This window comes from Seriola dumerili, unplaced genomic scaffold (assembly GCF_002260705.1).
Source record: "Seriola dumerili isolate Sdu_G_001 unplaced genomic scaffold, Sdu_1.0 BDQW01000807.1, whole genome shotgun sequence".
Classification (NCBI taxonomy): domain Eukaryota; kingdom Metazoa; phylum Chordata; class Actinopteri; order Carangiformes; family Carangidae; genus Seriola; species Seriola dumerili.
The window spans coordinates 1,251,639-1,275,762 of record NW_019175062.1 but is presented as its reverse complement, the minus strand read 5'-3'; the positions used below and the strand labels follow the sequence as shown (position 1 = coordinate 1,275,762).

The following is a 24,124-nucleotide window of genomic DNA, read 5'->3' as shown; positions in this document are numbered from 1 at the left end:
CAGGCGAAGTTAGGGACTCCAGCCGTGCCTGTATCAGATGAACCTCTGTGGGTAATCCCTCAGCCCCGAACCCACAGCAGCACAGGCTGGCTCCTTCACCTCCTCCTCTGCTACACTGATTGTGCTCGGCCTTAACACTCCACAGTCACAGAGTCACAGAGAGGGGGGTAATGCAGGAAATCCAATTAAACTTTTATCTATGACACTGGCCACTTGCTGAGATGAATGTGTTGCTTTATTGTTGTAATATTTGGATGAGGTTGATCCGAGAGGAGTCAGCAGAGAGGAGAGCACAATCGGGATTTTCTTTATCTGTTCCAAGCCAGAAATAGGAACAGTTAGAGGGGAGAGAGTTCTTCAGACTCTTCCTGCTCAGTCTGTTTGGACTTGTACCTCACATATTTTAGCCTTCGTCCAAACGCTGGTTCGCTGCTCGATGGATAAAAGCAGTTGCAGTATTTGTATCAATGGCTTGGTTTGTGTTTTCGTTTTGTCTGATCTGAGAGCAGAAGCAAGATTAAGACCTTGTTTAGGGGAAGGTTTCTTGTTTCATTTCCAAGCCAGGGAGTTAAACATACTGAAAATTTTGGATTAAGTACAAGTTTTAAACAGAGCAAAAAGTCTTTGCCTGTGCCAAAGTCCTGGCATGTCTAAGATATATCTGCTCATGTCTGGCTGTTGATGATAAATTGTAATGTTTGTGCTGCATAAAACAGATGAACTACAACTTTCAGTATCACATAGGCAAAAGATATCACTTCAGTAGCATGTTGTGGAAATAAGAAAAGGGCAGTATAGATTGTATTGGGGTTTGAATTACATATTTCAAGAGGCCACAGGGATTTGAGCAGATATGTACTTAGTAAGTGTTAAAAGTGTTTCACATGTTTTTTTTTGCCATTTTTTGGCTTTGTTTCAACAGAGAGAGTAAGATAGAGACACAGAAGTTAGGGAAGAGAGAGAGGAGCAATGTGCTGAGTCAAATTCAAAGCCAGGCCGCTGCGGTAAGAGCTGAGTATAAATGGTATGTCCCACCAAGGTGCCCCTTCTTTAGAATTCTTTACCATGACATACTGACAAAAGTTACTTGACCAAAACATAGCTATTGAATAAATGTGCTGGTAGCACATTTGTTTCCGAACTTTACTACCTATACTGTACCCAGTTGTTTAAGGAAATTACTGGTTCCTTTTCTTTAAAATGAAAATGGTGTTTTTAAAAGTTTACATTTTCAATCCGAACCAGTGAGCTTGGGGCTGAGAGCCACAGACAGATTGGGGAATTCAAATTACTGAGGAATAGACTAAGACTGCGTCTCAAATCACGTACATCCACTCCCACATTTGCTGTTTTTAGTGCATAAGTGCGTGTTGCATGCAGCGTTTTTAAGCACCAGGATGCTGCACTCAAACCGGACAGTTGACTGTAAAACAACAGACACTTCTCACCCTCACCATCTTTGCTACATAGCCTAGGGGGAGGGACGGCCAATGTTATAATATGTAATAATTATATATACTTTTAAGGTGGAATGCATAATTTCCATGTCACGTGACATTGGGGGCACACACAGGAAAGTAAAATGTTAATTTTCAAGTAAAGCGAGCAAAGCACATATTTTGGGGTCGACAATCACGGTTGTGATTGTCATTTCTGGTTATTGGACAACGAAGTATTTGATTTGGGACAACAGTATTCTGTGTACACAGTGTACTACATGTGAGTGCACTGACTGCAGTTGCTGATTTGAGACACAGCATAACACATTGTTGGTTTTAATCTGTGTGTATGGAATCATAGCAGCGATTCTTGCCTCAACCTTTACCTCCTATTACCTTCAATTACCAACATGACAGACGTGCTCACTTTCTTTTACTTCTATAGGAAGCATTAGCTAATCTGGCTGTGCTGCTAGCTTGTTTTCGATCCGTCAGATCACCCTGATGTCTTGTGTTTCCTGCTCTGTTAAAGAGAGTGGCCATCACATTTTAGCATTTCATTTTTCATCAAACTTTTTCTGGGCCCTGAACTCTGCAGGACCCGACAACAGATTGTCATTCATGTGTGGAGGAAACAGAGAGCAGGCAGGAGGGGGGTTGCGTTGCCTTGAGGAGAGCTACTGCCTTTAGATTGGCAGTCCCCCGGCATCAGATTGACTTGTTTCTTCCCACAAGCTTGACTCAATACAGACACAGTTTGACTTTAACATGCATGCTCAGCTAAAGGCAGGGAGACACATTACGACTGCTGGACCCACTACAGAAGTGATTTTGCTGCCATGACTGATGTGACAGAGTCTGGTCCAGACTGGGTCGAAGGTCAAATCAAACCACATGAGGAGGACATGATGACACCTGAGCAAATTCTGTACTCTGAAGGCGGCTGCGGAATATGACTGAAAGCTCTGGAAAAAGCTACTGAGTGAATAGTTTATCATATTATTCATGTTTGATTTTATTACAACCGTCACAGAGCAGGAGAAGTAATTTAAAAAAAATGGTAAATTGTGTAGTGTGAATGAAATTTATTTATTCAGTTATAAAACAAGTTGTCAGTTCATTTTTTTCTTCAGCTTCTCTCTTTTCCTCTGCAGACTTCATCATTGATTACCATGGAAAAGTGTTAACGAGTGATGTCTGCTTCTGTTTTGGTACAAAGATGTAGGAAATTGGCGTTCCTGTAGGACAGAGGTCACTAATTAGAGGTGTCAGTGTATTGTCAGACACAGTCCATGTAACACAATGTAATATATTGAGAAAATTGACAGTTTCACACCCTGATAAAACCCAGAAATCAATTCTTCCTCACTGCACTAAAACAAAAACCAACACAGGAAGTTGCTCTGTGCAGCCACTGGCAGCTACTGTTTTAGACAGGAGAAGAAGAATTGACTTCTGGTAAATAGCATAACGTTAACCATTGACCAAAATCACAATAGGATGACTGTGGTCCGGGTCTAGACCCAGACCTATGACCTATAAATTTGACACTGGTCACGTGATACTACTCTAGGCCAATGATTGCTACTCCAGTCAGTGAGTGAGGTAAAACAGGGGAGAGACAGGACGATAGAAGACATCGGAGAAATAAGAGGGGAAAGTGGGATATAAGAGGAAATGAAAGAGAAAATGACATTTTAAAGCTCTTCCATTGTAAAGATGTTTTGAGATTGTTTATCGAGACTGTTAAGATATGAAATGGAGTTAAAAGAAAAAAGAAGACAAAGGGAAATTGAAGCACATTTAAAGCACATTTTGAAAAAGCAAGTTACGTGCTTACTACAGCCTTTATTTTCCTTGAAATGAGAAACATTCTGGACCTTTGCTTTAGGAAATTTTGTCCAATTGGACCTCTTTGTATTTCAATCAAACCCCCTTGCCAAAGGATTTTGGGAGTTGTGGTCTAATCATTAGTTTACCTGACTAGCAAAACATTTGTCCTGGTGGAAACAGCTGGTGTCTATATTGTCTATGAAATGGTTAGCCAATTATCTGATTACAAATCCGTAGCTAGTTTAATTCATTTTTCAAATAGAAATGCCATCATTCTCTTCAGTGTGAGGGTTTGCTGCTTTTCTCTGTTTAATATGATTGAAAATGATATGTTGAACTGTTAGTCAACCACATCAAGTCACCTTTGGCTTTAGGAAATTGTGATGAGTTTTTGTCACTTTCATAGATGAAACAATCACTGTAATTGAGAAAATAATGTCAGGTTGATCAGTGATGAAAACAGCAGCTGCAGTTTAGTGTCGAGTCCATTTATGTTGCAATAATCTTGAGGTCTGTTTCCAGCTTGACTGCTAATGGATGCAGCTGTATTGTTGTGTTACTACACTGCCGTTGTGTGTATAAGACTTTCTGAAGTAAGGCTCAAGAACTGCTGTTATATGAGAGTGGAGTGGACTGTGTGTACCAGTGTGTGTATATGCTTTGATGAAGAGCTGAGGTCCAAGTTTAAAGTATTGACGTGTCTCTGCCTTGAGTTAAGTTTGAAACGCAAGCATCAGATCAGACACACACACACTCACACAAACACACGCCTTGTGGCTGCAGGGCAGCCAGCTGGCACCTGCAGATATTGACATCTAGTCACAGATCATTAAAGCTGCAGGTCTACCTGTGAGTGTTAGCGTGTGTGTCTTTCTGTCTCTCCACCTTTTCATTCAGTTCTGCATATTTTTAACAGTCTCCACTCTCCATTCATGTGCCAGACTTCCCCTGTGATAACCTTTTCTTGTCCTCTTCTCTCAGCCTTCGTTCCCATCTTGTGATCTGTCTGTTTTATGTTGCTCTCTCCTTGTCATCATCGTCATTGTTGAAATAGCCCTTTAGTTTCTCTGTGCTCTGAGAGATGGCCGGGAGGTTACACTCAGTTGCATCATGGCAGCAAAGTTACTCACCCACCCAACAGTTTTTTTTTCCCCTTTGTGTTGCGTTTTGCTACACAACACATACCGGAGAGATGATTTAGTCCTGGCGTACGTGTTTTTTAGTGTGTACATGTGTGTGTGTGTGTGTGTGTGTAGAGAAAGGTTGTGGGTGGGTAGTCATGAGTGTGTGTAGGTGACTTTAGCTTCCTCATTAGGAGTAGTTGTCTTGGCTGTGTGTGATAGAGACAGAAACTGTGGAAAGTGAGAGAGAGGGAGGTGAAAGAGAGAAGCTGACTTAAAGAGAAGTGTGTGTGTGTGTGTGTGTGTGTGTTAGTGTGCGGAGGGGGGGTGGATCTGTCACTTTACATTTAAGCAGCGGATTCACGCCACAGCGGGCTAACGGACAAACAATCCATCCTTATTTACCATGCTCAATGCCAATCCCATTGGATTGGAGGGAATTGGATTCCCACATCCAGGGGCGAATTCTTTTCAATTTGAAGGACCCCATTAAAAGTCTTTTTCTGTCTGCCTCTGTTTCACTCTCCTCTGCTCTCCCTCTTTCTCTCTCTGGAAGTTTACCAGTCGAGGTTGAACTGTCATGACATATAGGCAAGGTGAAAAAAAACTATCCAGTATCTATCTACATATATCCATTTATACCCATCAACCACGAAATTAAATGGATGATCGGTGTATTTATCAGTTATTTAATTGTTTACATAGATAGTTTTGCGTAAAGAAATGGCCCGTAAATACAAAGACTATCCAGGACAGAGTCACCTAAACACCTACTTTTTAGGCATTCCAGAATATAGAAAGTACCTGTCAGGGATTCATCAGTTAGTCCTTTTGTTCCTTACTTGTCTGCCATTTGGACAATTCAAACTAACTGTGGGCTGAGCTAATGAAACTCAGTTACTGGACACACAGCATTTGATAAGTGAATCTCTAAGCACATAAAGCTAAGTGTGGGTAATTGGGGTTGTAATGTTTACCGGGGTAGGAGGAGAGAAATCTCAGATATACAGAGTGCTTTTGGATTTTGGAAGCTGCTCATGTGGTGTTTAAATCTCCAAACATCCACCAGAAAAATAGAGTAAATCCTGCCCCACTCAGTCTTAAGCAAGGTATTGTTCCACACAAGTCTCCCAGACAGCTTCAGCACTCCTTGTCTTATAATTGTCTGCATCGGCTTCAGAAAAACACAAAGTAGTGACACACGTAGGCTACATGTGAGCACTGTATATATTGTCACTGACCTGAAAACAGCACTTTGAGACCTGATCCTACTCAATCATCATCCTTCCTCACTCTTGTATTTACCTAAGACCCTGCAGAAACACTCAAAACTATGTGTGAAACAAAATGGTCAGCTGAATCAGAGCAGACCCAGTTCAGTTCTATCCTGAGAGGACTTGGAGCTTCAGCTTTATCTTTTAAAAGACCTGTTAATTTAGAAAAGTTTGCCTTCAAATGCTGCTCCTTTACATCATAAGGAGGCAGTTGAGGTGGTTTGGGAATCTGATTAAGATGCTTCCAGGCTACCTCCCAGTGGAGGTCTTCCAGGGTCATCCAACTGGTAGAAGACCCAGAACACACTGGAGAAATAATATATCTCATCAGGCCTGGGAAGGCCTCAGGATCCCCCAGGAGGAGCTGGGAAACATTGCTGGGGAGAGGGATGTCTGGACTACCTTGCTTAGCCTGCTAACACCGTGACCCAACCCCAGATTAAGCAGTTGGAAATGGATGGGAGTGCTCATTTCAAGCCTTGGATGTCATTGACTTACAATAAGAGGAAAGAATTATAGGGAACCACTAAAGCCCTGCTACCCACAGTGTGTTCAGGTAAGGGATAGTAATCAAGCAGGTTGTCTTGGTTAACACAGCAGTAGCTTTTCTGACTTTGTGTCCGGCAGTGAATACACATATCAGGGAGATGCACAGCTATTTATTTCTCTGATGCTTTGAAATGCCGAGTTAAGCCGAAACCGATGGGTCAAAATTTGTGCAGCACATTTCACTCTTGCAGAAATGTGATTGGTTTACCTCTTGGTTTCCCCATGCGATGAAATCTTAGGGCTCCAACCCTCTGTCCCTCATACACAACATCTCAGATACTGTTCAAATTTCACAGTGTTTGAAGAGTGGATGTATCTTGCCAATGCATTGTGAAATATATCATATTATAGAGATTTGTCTGAAGGACGCACTCTAATTTTGCCTAAAGGAGTATGACTGGTTAGATAGCCCCCCATCTGCAAGAAGGATGAGCCCATCTGTGGTCTCAGTGAAGTGGGCCATCGGCAGATGGACAATATGGAGTGCCACCTCAGCGTCCTCACCCTGGGCGAGGACAGTCTGGATATCTTTGTTGGTAGGTTTGTTCTGTAAGTATTCTGTGATTGCTCTCGCACATTCTTCCAGCTGAGAAGCTCAAAATGAGTATATATGTACCTCTGATTGAAGAGGTTGTGTCTGATATCCTCAATGGCAGGAGCTGGAATTGAAGTTTTATGGCAACATTGTAGACACAGCCGCCATGAGACTACAGGCCATGGTATCTTTCAACCCCACCTGCACCTTCCCATCTATAGATATCCTCCAATCTTTGGCGTTTTTGCTCCACAGTATCATCAGTCTTATGTTGGGAGTTCTGGCTGAAATCCGGTACTTAGGTGTTGGTAAATCGCCACTTATGAACAGAAGTGGATCCAGACCACCTTGATGCTCAGTGGCATGCAAAGCTGATGTCACAGTTTAGGTTTTCAATGTGAGTTTTCACTTAAATAAGGAGAGGAAGGATGACCACCAGCAATAAGTCGAGTCAAACTAAGGCACTAAGTGCATCACATTTCCTCATTTCATTTACCAGAACTCTCACCATCTACTGTCGCTCTGCAGGGGTTGGTGTCTTTCGACTGGCGATGGCTGAATGGATTTCTGGTAACATTCATCCCGTTGCATTTTGAATCTTTCGGACCATGTTTAGGATATTAGAACTGAGAAAACTTTTGTTGCATGGGCTACTCCAGTCTGACAGGTAAGACAATGAAGTTGCTGGTGGGGGTGATGGGCTGGAGAGGGGTGTGGCCATGTGTGCGACCATCTCTGTCTCTGAAACAAAGAAAAAGAACACATAAGTGAATGACTGTTTGATGGAACCTTGACAAAGTGGCTTGTAAAATTCATAAACCTTCTGCAGACAACCAGAATTCATTCGTGTTAACTGGTGGCTAGTGCTTATTTCAGGCCTTGGATATCATTGACTTACAATAAGAGGAAATAATTGTAGGGAACCACTAAAGCCCTGCTACCCACAGTGTGTTCAGGTAAGGGATAGTAATCAAGCAGGTTGTCTTGGTTAACACAGCAGTAGCTTTTCTGACTTTGTGTCAGGCAGTGAATACACATAGCAGGGAGATGCACAGCTATTTATTTCTCTGTAATAAAAAGTACTGCTGAATCTCTACGGATGAGTATTACTATTTTTCCCGAGACAAGCTCCTCCTCAACATCATCAATCACAATGAACATGTTCTTTTTGTATTTTGTACCCTTCACAGTCACTTCATGGGCTATGAGAGTGTTTTTCTGGCTCAAAAGTATGATGTGAGCTTATTCTCTGATGTTGTCATTGTAGTCCCCCATGAAAAACTCTGTACCCTTCTCTACTACAACAGCTGGTGGGAAGGAGGTGCCAGCACTCAGACAAGCTTGAAGAAGCTGATGCCTTTCTGCAAGAGTTGAAGAAAGTCCTTGATGATATGTAGTTTCCTTGCACACTGTTTAAAGTATGTGTATTTACTCTCAAGTCATAATATCCAAAGTGAGTGGCCCAAGGTGCAGAGTAAGCTCTGGATAATGTCAGATCCAATGATGCTTGAGCTTCATTGGGTGATTCTGTCTGAAATGCACATATTCATCAATAAGAACTCTTAAATAGCCTATCTGGCCAGTGCACAGAACAACTCTACAATCTCTTGGAGTTGTAAAACAAGTTGCCATGCTTTGTCGTGACCTGTACTTCCTACTTTTTCTCCAATCAACACATAAATCTTGCACAGCCTGCCCATCAGTCTTCTCTCACTCTGGATTAACTTCACAAGGTTTGTTGTTGGCATCATTACCATGATAATGGAACTGGTTTATTAGCCAATTCAAATCAAGGTAAATGACACAATACCTTCAAAAAGATCACGGCCAAGACAGTGAAGTAATCCCAGCTGACGTTCATGAAAGTCCAGTCCTGTGTGAACCTAGGTTGTCACCTGCAATGGCGCACAAGGTTCCACCTTTGAGGATTGTTGCTCCTCCTTCCATCAGGCAAGTCAATGCCACTGACCTCTAAATTTTCTAGGTCTTTGATAAGGGGGGCCATGACTAAATCTTGACAAAATATTTGAAATCTTGTGAGATACACTGTGAGTATCTTGTGTTTTTTTTTTTCTTGCCAGACCCTAGAAGGTTTAATACTTCAAAGGCATCCTGATATGGAATCAAACCAAGTGATGAGACATATGTCTTAAACAAGTTCTCCTTAATGTTAGTGCCATCCCATTTATTCTCGAAGATCATCCTAAAATGGCCCATGGGAGTATACTTGATTGAATCTCTCTTTCACTGTGAGTCAGTGAAGGAGCAACACAATTGTTTGTTTGATTGGGACATATTTAGCAAAACACTCCCCCTGCCTCATTCTGTCCCAGGCAAATGGCCATTGGCTCAACATAATTATAAAGCTATTCTTAAACAAGTTTTTTCTTCTTTCGTCAGTTTTCAGCGTCACAGTATTGCAAGCACTCAAGAGATCTTTAGTTTTCAGGGTATCAGTTACGGTGCTTACCACAGCTTCAGGAACCGTAAGTGCATCTGATTTTTCTTTTTTCCAGTATGACTGGCTGATATCATGCATTTCTTGAAAAACTTGCAAGAATTATCAATAACAGGATGGTAGCATACAGTTCTCAGTTTAAGGTAAAGTGGCAAAATTTTTCAAAACCTGTGCTGCATCAGTATTTTATGGGCAGACTGTCTGATCTTATTGCTCATATCTGACATGGACAATAGTCTGTTGGTCCCTTTCATTATCCAATAATAGGTGCCTGGTTTTAAAACTGAGGCCCCCAAACAGAGTCAGCCAGACTATCCCCAGGAATGAAGTATTTTAGATGTAATGTGACATGAATCGTGATAATGCTTGAAGATAGTGTGTAGAGCTGAGACTTTGGTGCATGCTGGTTTGTGGAAAAGATATGCTCATCCACCTGTCACTGAAAGGGGCAAGCCCTCAATTATGCAGAACTTTAAACTTTAATAAAACTTAAATGGGTGAGTTACATAGAAATTCACCCCTCGTACAGTTGTCATGATGGAAGAAATTAGCTCTCGAGACCAAAATCATTTTTTTGTACCAGGCTGTAAACATGTTTATTTCTGCTGTTGATATTTGGACATTTTAACACTCACTCTTGGACCCAACCTCAAGTGGCCCTTCAAGGAAGTGCAGTTTTTAGCACTGTTGCGTTAGCTTAATTTTTCAGGTTGCCTCTTGGCTCTAACTAACATTGGTGTTATGTTATTGGAATAATTCTTTCTTCCCATTCACAGTGTTGATCTGCAACACACACAAATCAAACTTGACAAAAATCTGATAAAAACATGCAGACATTCACAGCAATCATGAAATGAAGCAGCCTCAAGGTGTCGTGACCCAACTTTGTAGGCTAACATCAGCACATCAAATCAAACATACCTGAATTACCATTATACCTAACATTAGCACTACTAACACTTGTGTTAATTTAACTTTAACAGCAAACAAGCTCTAATGTTACCCAACTGCTAGCAGAGTTTCACCAACCTCTCTTGCTGGAGAAATTGCTGGTCGTGGTATCATTTTCAAAATTTTTTAAACTTACGATTCAAAGGTTTACTTTAACTCACTCTACTAAAGTTAGTATTGCCCTTGGCAGCACAAGTTACATTTTGGGCCTTTGATAACCTCACCAGGACTTCACCTGGTACTGAGCATACCATTTAAGTTCAGTCTTTACCACAGTGGCCTGGGTACAAATCCGACTCAGGCCCTTCACTGCATGTCATTCCCTCTTTCTCTTCCCTAACTTTTCTGTCTCTCGCTCACTGTCCCTATGGTAATAAAGCCAAAAAATGGCCAAAAAATAAAATGGAATAAAATAAAAAGATAAGATGGACCAAATTGTTCATTTTTCTCCCTTTTTTGGTTCCTGATGATATTTCTGCACCTTTTCTCAAATGTTCTCCTCAAAGGATCATTACAGTAATTTAGCTTCTTTTAATTATTTTTGACCATTACGGTCAGAAGCAGGAAAAGATAGAGAGAGAGAGAGAGAGTAACGGATGGAAAATAAAGAGTAAGGGGAAAAAAAGGAAGGACTGTTGTGGAGCAGCATATGAAGCAGAAGGGAGGAAGAGAAAGACAAGCAGCAGAAGAGAGGAGCGTCAGTGGAAGGATGGATGAGATAGATGAGGAATTGCTTTCACTTCCAGGTCGCGAGTGGCTTCACTCAGAGTGGTTTTCAAAGTGCAGCACTCCTGAAACGCCTCAGTGGGCCTCTTACAGCCCCTGATAACATTCTCACAACACTCTCATTACCTTCTCAAAACACTCCCCTGCTGCTGACACACACGCACACGCACACGCACACACACACACACACACATACTGATGCACGGGCACACAAAATATACATTCAGTAACGCACACACACAGCCACATATCCTTCCCCCCACCCCTGTTTAACAGGGTAAATCTGACAGGATGGATTGTCTCAGTACCACGGGGAGAGTGGGTTGCAATGCTGGCAACTAAATAACCAGTGACAGGGAAAGAAAATATTAATATCCATAAGAGTTGTGTCAGGGTGGTGGTCCGCATGGATTCCCCCAGTGTTTGTTATTCACAGGCAGCTACAGACTGGGAACAGGACCAGCCCCGTTTGTTAATTTGGTCGGGGTAATATTTCAATAAATCATACTGTGACAGTGGGCGAGATGTGTGGAGGCTGCTCCCACAGGACGCACTGTACACCGCAGCGTGGCTTTGTTTGTTGATGAGCTGCACTGTCTTGACTGTTGGAAAGGATTTGATGCATAATGATATGAGGTGATTTTTATTTTTATTTTATGAGACTTTTATTAGCACTTCTGCTGCATGAGCTTGATAATCTTTCTTAAAGTAGGGTAGAATTGCAGTGTGGGCTTTAGAGAAGAAGAAATTCTATATAAAGACAAAATATTCCAGGAAAAGTTTGTGATGTTTTGACTGATATTGTTGGCCTGTTGCAAAAGAAAAAAAGGCTGATGAAGAGATTTTTCAAACGCACTTTACTGTGATACCTTATTCTTCTTCTTTTAGCATTGATGTCATCTTAACATCTGTCTGTGCATGATTTAAACAAACAAGGTGTAAAGTTTTGCTTTAAAGGTTTAGGTAGGAGAATTCTTTTTCAGTTTCCATGGCACCAGCAGAAACCTGCTTCCTGTTTTAATGCTAAGCTAGGCTAACCATGCCCTGACTCTCCTGTACTGCACAGACATGAGATTTGTATACAATTTCCTCACTGTCACAAAGTAAACAGATTAGGAAATTTCTTGCATTGATAACTGACGACAGTTCATCTTCCCGCCTGATGACTCCATAAAGTCAGCGTGAAGCAGCTCATTAGTGACATTAAAAACTCAAGTTCTTGCATCATGAAATTTTGATTTCTTCAACAACCAGTTCTGTTGCTATAATATCAACTAATATACACTGTCTGATCAAACAAATATCACACAAACAACAGTTGTGGTATATCATTGTAAAGATATGAATGTGGTCACGAATAAAAGTTCAAACCAGAGACAGTTGAGAAAGGAGACAGTGCACTCACATGGGTTTATCCACCTCCCTCCCCCTTTAGGAGACCAGCAGCAGGTCTGAGTCCATTCACTCCAACAAGACAAGTGAATGTGATCACAGATCATAATTCTTTCGCCCCATAGTCTCTAAAATAAATGTTTGACCCATTTTTCACAAGCCACAGATCTTCCGGACATTCTGACACTAAAATTTTTCAGGCAGATCAGGAGAAAATTGACTTTGCTTGACATCTGTCTCTGTCTCAGGAACAAACTCTCATGGAATCGAGACATTGCAACATAGATCTCTCCCCTCTCTGTCGGTTCTGGTTCTGGTTTCACTGCGGCAGCACTGCAGACATCGTCTTGCAACTGCATAAACACAAGTTTAGAGATATGTGAAGCCATGAATTAAATCTCAAATAAAACTTGTGTTTCTTTGCTTCATAATACTACTACTGTTATTATTATTTAACTGTTTTTGGAGGGAAAAATTTGAATATTATTAGACTCATATGATCTTATACTGGGGTGATCAGATATGAGCCAGCAGATAAATGATGATGATGATGAGGCAGGCACAAATTCATATAGTACCTAATGTTGTGTTGTTTTGTTATGAACAAGCGATCATAACATGCCGATGGAGACAGGAAGTTTATACCATTTCACACCATTGGCATTGCTTGTAACGTGCCATCTTTGTTATATAGTATCCATATGTAGGGGATGTGGGTACTCGGTGGTTACTGCATTGGTTCCCAATGAGGCTGACGGATCATTACATCTGACTAGTGGAGCTGACTGCAGACTCAGTATAACTGATACTGTTGGCATCTTAAGGGAAAATAAGCTTAATCTGACTGTATGATGATTTCTTAGTTTCGTGGTGATGAAGACCACAATCATGTTTAGGTAGAGCCCTAATTTTCATGGCCACTTGGGAGCAACAGAAACAAGTTGTGAGCACTACATTGACATATCACCTTTTAAAGATTTTAAACAATAATATAACAACAAACTGTTATTTTCTATGTAAAAGCATAGTGGAAAAATTACATCCTGAGCAGAGAACAGAGTCACGCCCCTCTGAATGGGAGGGTGTTACGTGTTAGTGCATGTGCACGAACAGATTTGCTTCCATTTTAAACAATTGAGCTGTCGACACAGGCTGTGTAACAGCTTGCATTTTACCTAACTGCAGTGATTGTGTATTGACAAAACGTGGGTGACCCACAGTGTTTGAATGCATCCTGTGAAGGCTGCTGCTGCTCTGCTAACGTGCTGCTCACTCTACGCCTCCTGTGCAGACACAGCATTTGTTGTAGCAATATTTTTGTGATCCCAGATTCTAGCAAATGACTGATCCTAGACACCTCCTTCAGTTAACCAATCAAAGCTAAATACAAACTCTGCCATCTTTCCACTGTAGTGGTTCAGCTGCTCAGTGCCTACATTTACACTGTAGGCTACAGTCTACAAGGACAATGTGTAGGTGGTCCAAAGACATGCCAGAGCAATACAATATATAACTGTTGTTCTCATTTCATTTCCGAAGTCTAAAACAAATCAAGTTAAGCAGACTTTATCAGCTGTGTGGAAGACATCATAGCTCATCATAGCTTGAAATGTCAAGTCAAGTCTATTTTTATTTGTATAGCGCCAATTCACAACAGAAGTTATCTCAAGGCACTTTCCAAATAGAGCAGGTCCAGACCTTCTCTTTATAATATTATTCAGAGACCCAACAATTCCCACCAAGAGCAGCACTAGGCGACAGTGGCAAGGAAAGACTTCCTTTTAAGAGGCAGAAACCTCGAGCAGAACCGGACTCAGGGTGGGCGGGGCCATCTGCATCAGCATCATTACTAACAACACCTACATCTATAGGTAACACTAGAGGACATGTTTTCTGTTGCAGTAACTACTGTTTGTCTGACAGCCTATAACTTGGGGAGGGCTGCTTAGGATTGGTCAATAATTTTGGGGGGGTACAGTAACACTATCGGTATGGCCCTTTCAATATAAAAGTCATACTGTCTCCCATACTGTCCAGACAAGCGCCTTATATATTTGTTCATTTAAATTTTTCAAATTTTATTTTGCATCCATTTTTGTTGCCTTCTGTATCGCTAAACATTCGAGATTCAAGGTTCAAGGTAATCTTCATTATCCCCACGGGGCAATTTGTTGCACAGTCAGCTGTAAATAAATACAGTAATCACATACACATCAACCTACGCTCAAAAAATTTACACAAGAGACAAGGAGTTACATAAGAACTGTTCAAAAACCAGTGGTAGCAGCGACAATTGACTTTTTTGAGTCTATTGGTCCTGGATTTAGACATTATTTATCTGCGACCAGATGGGAGGAACTTCTACTCACTGAGCGGGGGGGGGGTGACTACAGTCAGCCAGGACTGACTGGGCCTTTTTTATGGCTCTGGCTCTGCACAATACCAAGGGCTCCTTAAGATTAGTCTGATTTTACAGCATTATACCTTCCAACCTGTTTGTGTCTTTCAGAGTAAGTGACCCAAACCAACACAGAAATTAAAACATTTGAATAGACTTAATAAAACAAGAATAAAACATTTCATAAAAGAGGTGTATAACAGTTTGGTAATGTTGTTTTCCAGAGTTTGAGAACTCAAGTTTAGTTTTTTTCCAGGAAGTTACCTGTTGCTGCCATTTGGATAAGGTGTATAAAAAGTGATGAGTCCGACTGGATTTGTAGATAAAACCAAACGAGATCAGATTTAAAACAGAGACGAGACAGGAAAGATAGGAAGATAGGAGGCAGAAAACAGAGGAGATCTGAAAGACGGACAATACCAATTAGAAGCACCAATCAAAAGCTTAATTAACAACAAAGACCAAGGCAAATAAAATATGCAGCGCTGCCTGCACAATGAGCCCAGCATGAGCCTGTGGAGATGTTTACACTGATGCAGTCTCCACTGAATCAGCCTGAGCATCAGTCTGTTTACTGTGCTGCTCTCTGTCAATGACAAATAAAGAGCAGCCTGTGCCTATTCCATAGGGACCTGCTGTTTATGTAGCTGTATGGAATACCAACACATGCTCATATGATATGATATAGCCTATATATATATGTACACATAGACAAAGGCCCATGGTAGTTTGTTCCATGTGATGGAATCTGGAGGTTTGTGTCGTAGTCTGTTTGCTGTTCTGCATGTTTGTTTGTTGTTTCTGATTCTCCTTAGGTCATTGACCTCTGTGAATGTAATGCCTGAGGGACACACACACACATACACACACCCACCCACCACACACACATCTCACCAGTGAAAACACACACATATGCAGACAAACTTTGGAAGGCAACAGTGGTCAGAGTGGAAATAAGGACAGTCCCAGAGGTCTGTCCCCGCAGCATCGTGTGTGTTTTTCCTGAGCTAACTTCCTTTTTTTTCTCTTTACTGCCTCTGTGGTCCACAGTTACCATGGAAACGCAGTTTGGCATGATATGTTTAACCAGAGAGAGTTGCATCTACAGTATTTTCCTCTCCTCTCCCCTGTTATTGAGGGAGAAACGTTTTAATTGCCCAGGTTAAAGGAAGAGCAGGGGAGAGAGCGAGCGGCTGCCAGCCGTCGGGGTGGCTGTCTGTATCTGTTTAGTGGAAATTGTTTTGCCATGAAACGCCATCTGTCTGGCCTGCTGGCTGGTTCCACACTGATCCATCTATGTATAGACGCAACTACAGTTTCAAGTGTAGCAGCCATGAGAGCTGCACACAAATGTTATGAGGATCTGACAGTGTTTCAGTTTGACTGACAAGTCGAGTGTTTGTGTTGTTTGAGGTTGTGTTTAATCATATTTTTGTATGGTACTGATGTTTACCCATTTCATCTCTTCATTTGTTATGGATCTAAAAACTCTCAATTAAAAAAACCCAGGCTGAAAGCAAGCCATGGCAATTACTCATAATCAACTGATGTGCTCAGGCCAGCATGACAAAGTCCTAAGAGCAAATTAATGATCTTCAGCCCAGATAGTAAAATAAATCCGGCCCATACTTGGGCCACATGCTTGTTTTCTTCTGGCCCAGAATACACCCAGTTCCATGGCCCAAATCTGTCCCATATACATCATGATTGTCAAATGATACTTCCACATCTGGTCTAATTTTGGCACACACAGAGAAAATATTCTGTCTTCTGTCAGGATAACAGCTGGAATTTGGCCAGATGTAGAAGTGTATGGGCCAGACTCAAGCCGAGGACCCAGGCATAGGTTGGGCCAGAAGTTTCATTTCACTATCTGGGATGGGTCCATTCAGTTTCTAGAAACCACGTTCTGACCCAGGCCCCAAGTCTGACTGGGTCAGGTGAGGTCCCGTTTTCTGGCCATGGGTCTAATACCTGAGCAGAACCAAGCGGACTCAATCAGCTGTGATCACACAGTGTGTAATCATCATCACAGGAGGCAGACGAGAGTGTGAACTGTGAAGTGCAGAAAATATGACATGGTTTAGCCTGCTTTTCTGCTGCAGCTGCTTGTTAATGTCGAAGCATCGTGTTGCTGTATGTGTGGCTGTTCTCTCTCTGTTTGAATCTCTTCGAGAAAGCCACACTTTGCATCAGATTTTACTATCCGCAGGTCTGTATGAACCATTTCCCTAAAGAAGCCAAAGTTCTCAAATGTTAAAGCTCCATATTTTCTTCTTCTCCTGTGTTTTATTTAAAATGTTGATCCATAAGAAGATATATTTGTGGTTAGTAGTAGTATAAGTATGAAAACGGTCTCAATGTAGTTCTACATCTCCTCTCTCAGGCTTCTCTCTGGAGCTCTAGTAACAACAGGTCAGTGAGCCGATCAGAAAAGAGGAAGCTATGAATCTCTCTTCCAATTGGCTGACTGTTTTCTGAGTGATCCAATAAAAAATAACAAAAAACAGATTTCAGGTAAACACTCAGAGAAACCAAATCCTGCAAGATTGGATGGTGGGCCTGGGACTGCTTTGTTGTGACATCACTAAGGTCCAGAAGTCCTGACGGCTGGTTCTAAGGCTCAGTTTCTGAATACAGGCTGTGTGCATTTCTCTGTGGACTGAGGTTTTGATACTTTCACAGTATGAATATAGAACCTAGAACTGATCTATAATCAAAAAAGATATGGAAATCTCACTTTATACAATATGGGATCTTTAATGTTGTTTGTGTTTTGTTTATAAATGAACAGACCTCAAACTGCAAATCTTCAAAGCCACCACAGTCATTATCAGTGTCACTGACATTGACTTAGCTTTTGGCGTATTTTCAGATTAAAAGCTCAATGAAAGAGGCAAAAATCATAAACAATCCAAATGATGTTGCAGATATGTGTTTATTGTGCTAATGACTATAAAAACTGAATCCAGGATTGAACTGAAGACAGTCAGAGGCAAAGCTGTGATGTCACAGCATACTGACCTACTGTACTGTGCATTTGAACATTGATGTAAAAAAGAAAAAAGAAAAAAAGAAAAGAAAAATTAAGGAGGTGCTGAACTGAATATTTTACTGAGCGGTGATTTTTAATTTCCACTTCTAGCCAGTACACACTCATTTCTCTCTCTCTCTACAGTCCTCACACATACATGTAGGAGAATCTCTCACCGTCCTGCCATCAAAGAAATAAAGGGTGAGATGGGGGAAGGGAAGAAGAGAAAGACTGAGACTTTATCCCCATGCTGGGAACCACAGACTTACTGGGTAATTATAAAATAATAAAGGCCAAACGTCTGTCTGCTAACAGGAGATCTTCTACTGGGGCAGGGGAGCGTGGGTTGGAGGGGAGTAGAAGTAGGAGGAGAAAAGGATAATGCTTCTGCCGTTCAAACAAGGAGTCGTCAGAACATTGTTATGTATACAGGAATACACAATAGCTTATATACAGTGCACACAATGCAGACAAACACGCAGTAAATGTACACAATCTCTATAGCAAATACAAGTGTCCACAAAGCACACAGTCAATCTCACAGACCAAGAAAACACTTTTTTTTTTTTCCTATTGTCTTGGTGTTGAACTACCTTTAAATTTGTGTCTTTGTGTTTGTCCACAGTGTCGCATATAACTGAGGACACATCCAGGCGCCTCATCCACCTCGCCGACATCCTAACGTAAGTAGGCAACATTTACTGTTGTTTGTTTTCTCTTCTACTTCCACAACTTCTCTCAGCCTGGATTTAAATCACAGGGATGGAGTGAGAGCTGAACCATGATCCTCCATGTTGCTTTGCTCTAACGATACCAGGTGTCTGTTGCAACTCTCACATTACACTGCTGTTATGAAATGAATTGTGCTTTTATAGTGGGATAACTGATGTAAATGAATACCACTTAGTGGTAAATAACTCAGTGTCAACAGAGAGCTTTTGTTCATGTTTACTCAGAAGGTGGCTTTACATGTTGGAACATTTTGGAGCTCTGCTTCTACCATCTGCTGCTGTTTGAAATCGTTGGATCCATTTCTGCTTCACAAACAGAATCCACTTCCTGCAATCCAACAGATTTCCCTCCGGATCTAAGGTTTATAACTGCAGTGTGTCTGAGGCCTGCAGGGGGTTCCCACTCTGAAAAGCTACAGAGCTTTCTTCCTTTGAATACTAATGTCCAATAGTGAATATGTTCAGAAAGAAACATATTTCTATTTTTATTAACAAAACAAGGAAACGTTTTTAATGAATGTATATCTGCCAACTGGCAAAACATTCACAGTCTGTTTTTAAAAATCCACTTGTAACAACTAAAGCATATATCAAGGGGTCTGATGCTTAGTTGAGAGAACTCAAAGCACTAAACACCGTAAGGGTCAAAGGTGATATGAGTCCTTCCCTAATCTCAATTGAAGTGCTTACGTAGCCTAAACCTAACCACATGGAAACCGCCAGTTCTGAATGTAATTCACCACTGTAGCTGCCCACTTCCTTTTGGATACTATCCATGTCCGAGTGACCTATGGCAACCCTGTCTCCTAGAAACTAAACTGCAACAGCAAATATGTTTTGTAGGAAACGTGACCACCGGCTGAATTTTGTTAAGAGGCAACACATTTTGTAATGAATTAAACACTACTGTTATTAACAGCAGCAGGACGTTTTGGGAGATGGTGGGCGTACACATCGCACAGCGGTCACACCAGAGACCAGGTTCACATCCAGAGTCCCATCTTTGGTTTAGCAACAAAAGCACTTTGGGTAAGGTTCAGGAAAGATGGTGGTTTTTGTTTAGGACACGTTGGTTCTGAAGTCACTCTAAACTTTTTCTGTATTAAACCAGACCAGGATCTTTCCCTGACCTGAACCGAGAGCAGAGCAGTTTAATAATGCTGGAGTCACTACAGGCAGATACTGTCAGATCATTAAATATGTCTCAACATTTTTGCAACTTGCAAATTGCAAATACGTAACTCAACAAAGTATCCTCGTTATGTTAGTAGAAAATGTGATCCACTCGCCACTACATTTGGTATAAAGTGTATTTGCTGTTGTTGTCATTTTTAGGAGGCAGGGTTGACTGTGGGCACTGATTTCTGCCTGCAATGATACGATCACTACTTTTTTTCCTTTAAAGGAGGGTAGTGCTCTGTCACAGAGCTTTGGCCACAGTTTGGTGATGAGATATTTGTACTCATATCGCTGCCACTTAGTGTGGATAGGTGTAAAATCAATATCTGGTGCTCTAGAAAAAAAGCATGAACTTAACAATATTGCTTGAATTAAGTACCAGTCAGCAAAGCAGTACAGAATAGTGTAGCCTGTGTAAAGATGGTTATTACAGTCAGTTAAAGAATGAGACAATATTACTATAACATAACTTGTGGACCAGGCCCAGAACACACACACACACACACACACACACACACATATGTATATATATGAAATATTCAGATTTCCAGTACTAAATATGGGGTTAGGGTTACCCCACCATAATCTGCACCTAATGGTACACCATAGCTAGAGCATAATGGTGAGCAAAGGGTTAGTGATACCAGCAAGAGACTGCAGTGGAATCAGAATGGAGCTGGGGGTGTAACTCCAACGTGTCGGTGGCAGTTACTCACAACCAGAATTCAAAATTGTCTGCTCCTCTCTATTATTTCCAGGTAATAGAGAGCTGCAGACAGACTTTGGACATTTTGGTCATGGCGTTATGTCAGGAGTCCGACTACAAATGACTTCTTCATTTATACATTGGTGAAAGATACAGACAGGTCTAGAATTAACAATCGGCTGAACTTATAATTAGAAAAAGCCATCCAGTCTCGGAGAAACTGATTCCATAAGAATGGGGATTATCTCACACCCAGCCGCTATGATGGTGATCTTGTGTGCTTCAGTGGAACGCTGAGTCAGCGCAACTGAGACGTTTTTTTTACGCGTGTGACAAAGCAGACGGAGTTTTGAATAAAGGCTGAAGAGTCAGAATATTTTTGTTTAAGAGGAAGGAAATCCTCTTCATAACAGGACAGTGACTCGGCTAATGGGACATTAGATGAGATCCCACTTGCGCTCTGTGGTCTGAACTGCATCAGCCACTGCAGGGAAGATTAGGATGATGGTCAGTTAAAATGCTTCCTCGGCTCGGCTCCACCCACAGCGGCCCACGTTTCTCCCAAGTTTACTTTGGTTAAGAACAATTAAAAGTGTTTGCTTTTAACTCCTCTTTTCAATATAAAGTTTCACTTTAGGTCAAGCAATAACATTCAGATAATAATAATAAACTCTCCCCCTGTAAAGTGTTTTTGGTGGCACAGCAGCAACACCAAAAGAAATCCTGTAAGAATGCCTCTGGCCTTGACAATTTAATAGCTCTCTGAGTAATTTATTTTTCAACACCCAACATGTTTTTTAATATTTTTTTTTTTTATTATTTGACTCACCTTGAAATGAACAGCCTTCCCTTCATTAGTGAGAATGAAACCTGTACGGTTGTATTGAATATAGCCGTAGGTCACAACACTCAAATGAACCAAACCCTATTAATTTGAGGTGTTGGTGGTGTGGGCTGGGGGCTGGGGGCTGAGCTGGTGCATGTGTGTGTGTATGTCTGTGTGTGTGTCAAAGAAGAATAGGGGGGGGGGGGCAGATATGTACTGTAGGTGTCTGTTACTCATTCTTTTAACATTATTTGTACCTTCTAGGCATCTCACTCTCAGATGCACACATAAGAGTTAGACACAATTTGTCCAGTCACTGTGAACAACCTCTGATATAAAGGACATGGGTCTAATGAATGTCATGCAGTTTGGTTATTGTATTGGTTTTCTATACATTAACTGATATCTTATCTAAATCTATCTCTATCTAATCTCTATATTATATATTTGATATATTATATATATATAAAAAAAGAAAACAACTACATCTGAAGTCACAGCCTTTTATTGTGACCAGCCCAAGGCACACCTGTGCAGTAATCATGCTGTGTAATCAGCATCTTGATATGACACACCTGTGAGGTGGACGGATGATCTTGAAAAAGGAGAAGTGCTCACTAACACAGATTTAAACACATGTATGTGAAGCTCTAAGAGAAATAAGTCTTTAGTGTGGTTAGAAAAAGTCTTAGATCTTTAATTTCAACTCATGAAAAATTGAAGCAAAAACGTGTTGTATTCAAAAAAGTGTTGTATTGATATTTTTGTTCGGTGTTCTTTTCATACTTGACAACATTTGGGAAAAGAATTTAAAGCTGTTATATACTACTACTACGAGCTGTCGTAATATGCTGAGGCTATCTCACTTATTTCTATCTCTTATCTCCCCTGTGTTTATCTCACTCATTGACTCAAGTCACAGTGACTGGCTGAGTAGCATCATGTGACTCAGTGCCATAAAGACTAGGCGGTTATAACAGACACACTCTTGTAGGCCAGGGTACTTGCCACTTCCTGCTATAGTATTTTATACAGTATCAGAGGCATTTCTGATACTAGTGTCAGAATTGGAACAACTCTACTTATCAGTCCAGCTCTTTGTAACACGTCACTGCAAAAACGAAATGGACCAGAACTAAAAAGGGAAACAATTTTCCTCTTCGTCTGGACCAAATGACCCGAACTACAGGTGCAAAAGAGACGCTGACGTCCTTCAAACACAGAGATTGTGGAATGCACTGGGATATTTCAATATATATGTGATGTTTTCTAGTAGATAGAGTTCATAATGACCTATGAGAGCGCAGTGCTGCAGTGTGTGTGGGATATATGAGAAGCCTCTCCAGCTGTCATAGTCATGGAAAATCAGACTGTATCTGCTATCTTCCTGCAGACACTTTACTATGTCAGAAAGCCGTCAGTGATAAGCAGAGAGGAGGCTGGCTGCCTCTTCACGTCTCTGCTACTGCTGCACCACAAAATGCTTCTGAGAGTTTGAGCCATTGCACAAACTTCAGGTGGTTTAAAGACTAATGTGGGAGGTGATTATGGTTTCCTTGGCTTACGCTGTATATCAGCAACTCGGGGACTTGCATGTCATTGTCCTTCATCAAAAAGAAATCTTGCCATAGAGGAGTAGAAATAAAATCAGAAAGTGTTAAATGTGCCTAATGAATCTTCCAGGCAGCCGGAGAGCAGCCACCACACAGCTGAGTCCACAGAGAACACTCCCCCTGACTCTCTGTCGGTTTCTTGCTTTCTCTCTATATTTGTCTCTCTACCCATCTTTCTCTGTTTCTGTTCCGGTGTGTGTGTGTCTGTGTGTGTGTGTGTGTGTGTGTGTGTGTTTGTTTGCTGTCACTGATTGTCCCTCGCTGTTTGTGTATTTGGAGGATGTTCTTTGGTGTTCCTGGCCTACCGCACTATCCATCTTCCTATCTATCCACAGACAGAGGAGGCCTGCTCGCTGCTCCAAATGAGAAAGTAAAAGGCTTCCCTCCAGCTCTGTACCACTAAACATCAACTGTAAATCACACTAATGGAATTCATGCCAGCGTTTGTGTGTGTGTGTGTGTGTGTGTGTGTGTGTGTGTGTGTGTGCGTGTGTGTATGTGTTTTGTTTCTGTGAGGCTGAGGCTGTATTATTTTACAGCAGCTATCGTACGAGTAAACGCTCCCACGGCAAGTGCCCATCAGAGCGTGGCAGTGAATATATACTGCATACATTAGGTAGCGATGCTCCTTTTTTTTTTTGGCTCAGATGACATGAGTTTAAGGCACAGCGGGGGCTGCGGGGTGTGGGGGTGGGTGGTGGTGGTGGTGGTGGTGGTGGTTGGGGGTGCCGCTGTCAGAGTATTACAGGCATTCAGCCAGAAAAGACATTTAGAGAACCGTATTGTGATGAAAAAGAGTTCAAAGACAGAAAGACTTTGATTATTTGTACTTGTGTTTCTGATTTGCTGACGGATAAAGTGTAACTCAACAACAGAGTGTGCAATGGTTGCAGCATGAGGCATAAAGCAACACAGACAGGCTGACAGACAGACATACAGACAGACAGGAAGACAGACAGATAACCTGAGAGACAGAGACAATCAATCAGAAGCAGGTTAAGACAAAAAGCGATAAAACACCCAGACGAGAAGTCATCCGAGTTGTGTGCAGGGCATGTGGGGGCTGTGTGTGTGTGTGTGTGTGTGTGTGTGTGTGTGTGCGTGTGTGTGTTAGAGAGAGAGTCAGTAAGAGGCCTGATGCAACATAGTGAAAAACTCCAGCATGCAACAGTTCTTAGCTGGTTTGGTTAAATGGCAGAGGAGGTGTGGTGAAAACACACACTCACACACGCACACACACACACACACACACACAAAGGCAGGCAGACCTCCTTCAAAGTGGGGTGTTATTTGTAATCAATACCAGAACAGGAATAATCCAACTGTTCCATCTGAAATAATCTGTCATATTATATACCA

At 41.5% G+C, this 24,124-nt stretch overlaps 1 protein-coding gene across 1 annotated transcript in view; it reads left to right on the top strand.

The window, feature by feature from the left end:
• The window catches only part of LOC111237065 (RNA binding protein fox-1 homolog 3-like), a 530,950-nt gene that overhangs the window by 97,517 nt on the left and 409,309 nt on the right, over positions 1-24,124 (top strand). Inside the window, exon 2 of the mRNA XM_022766019.1 lies at positions 18,336-18,393. The gene's annotated coding sequence lies outside the window, so the exon portion shown is untranslated. The remainder of the gene's footprint in view (positions 1-18,335; positions 18,394-24,124) is intronic.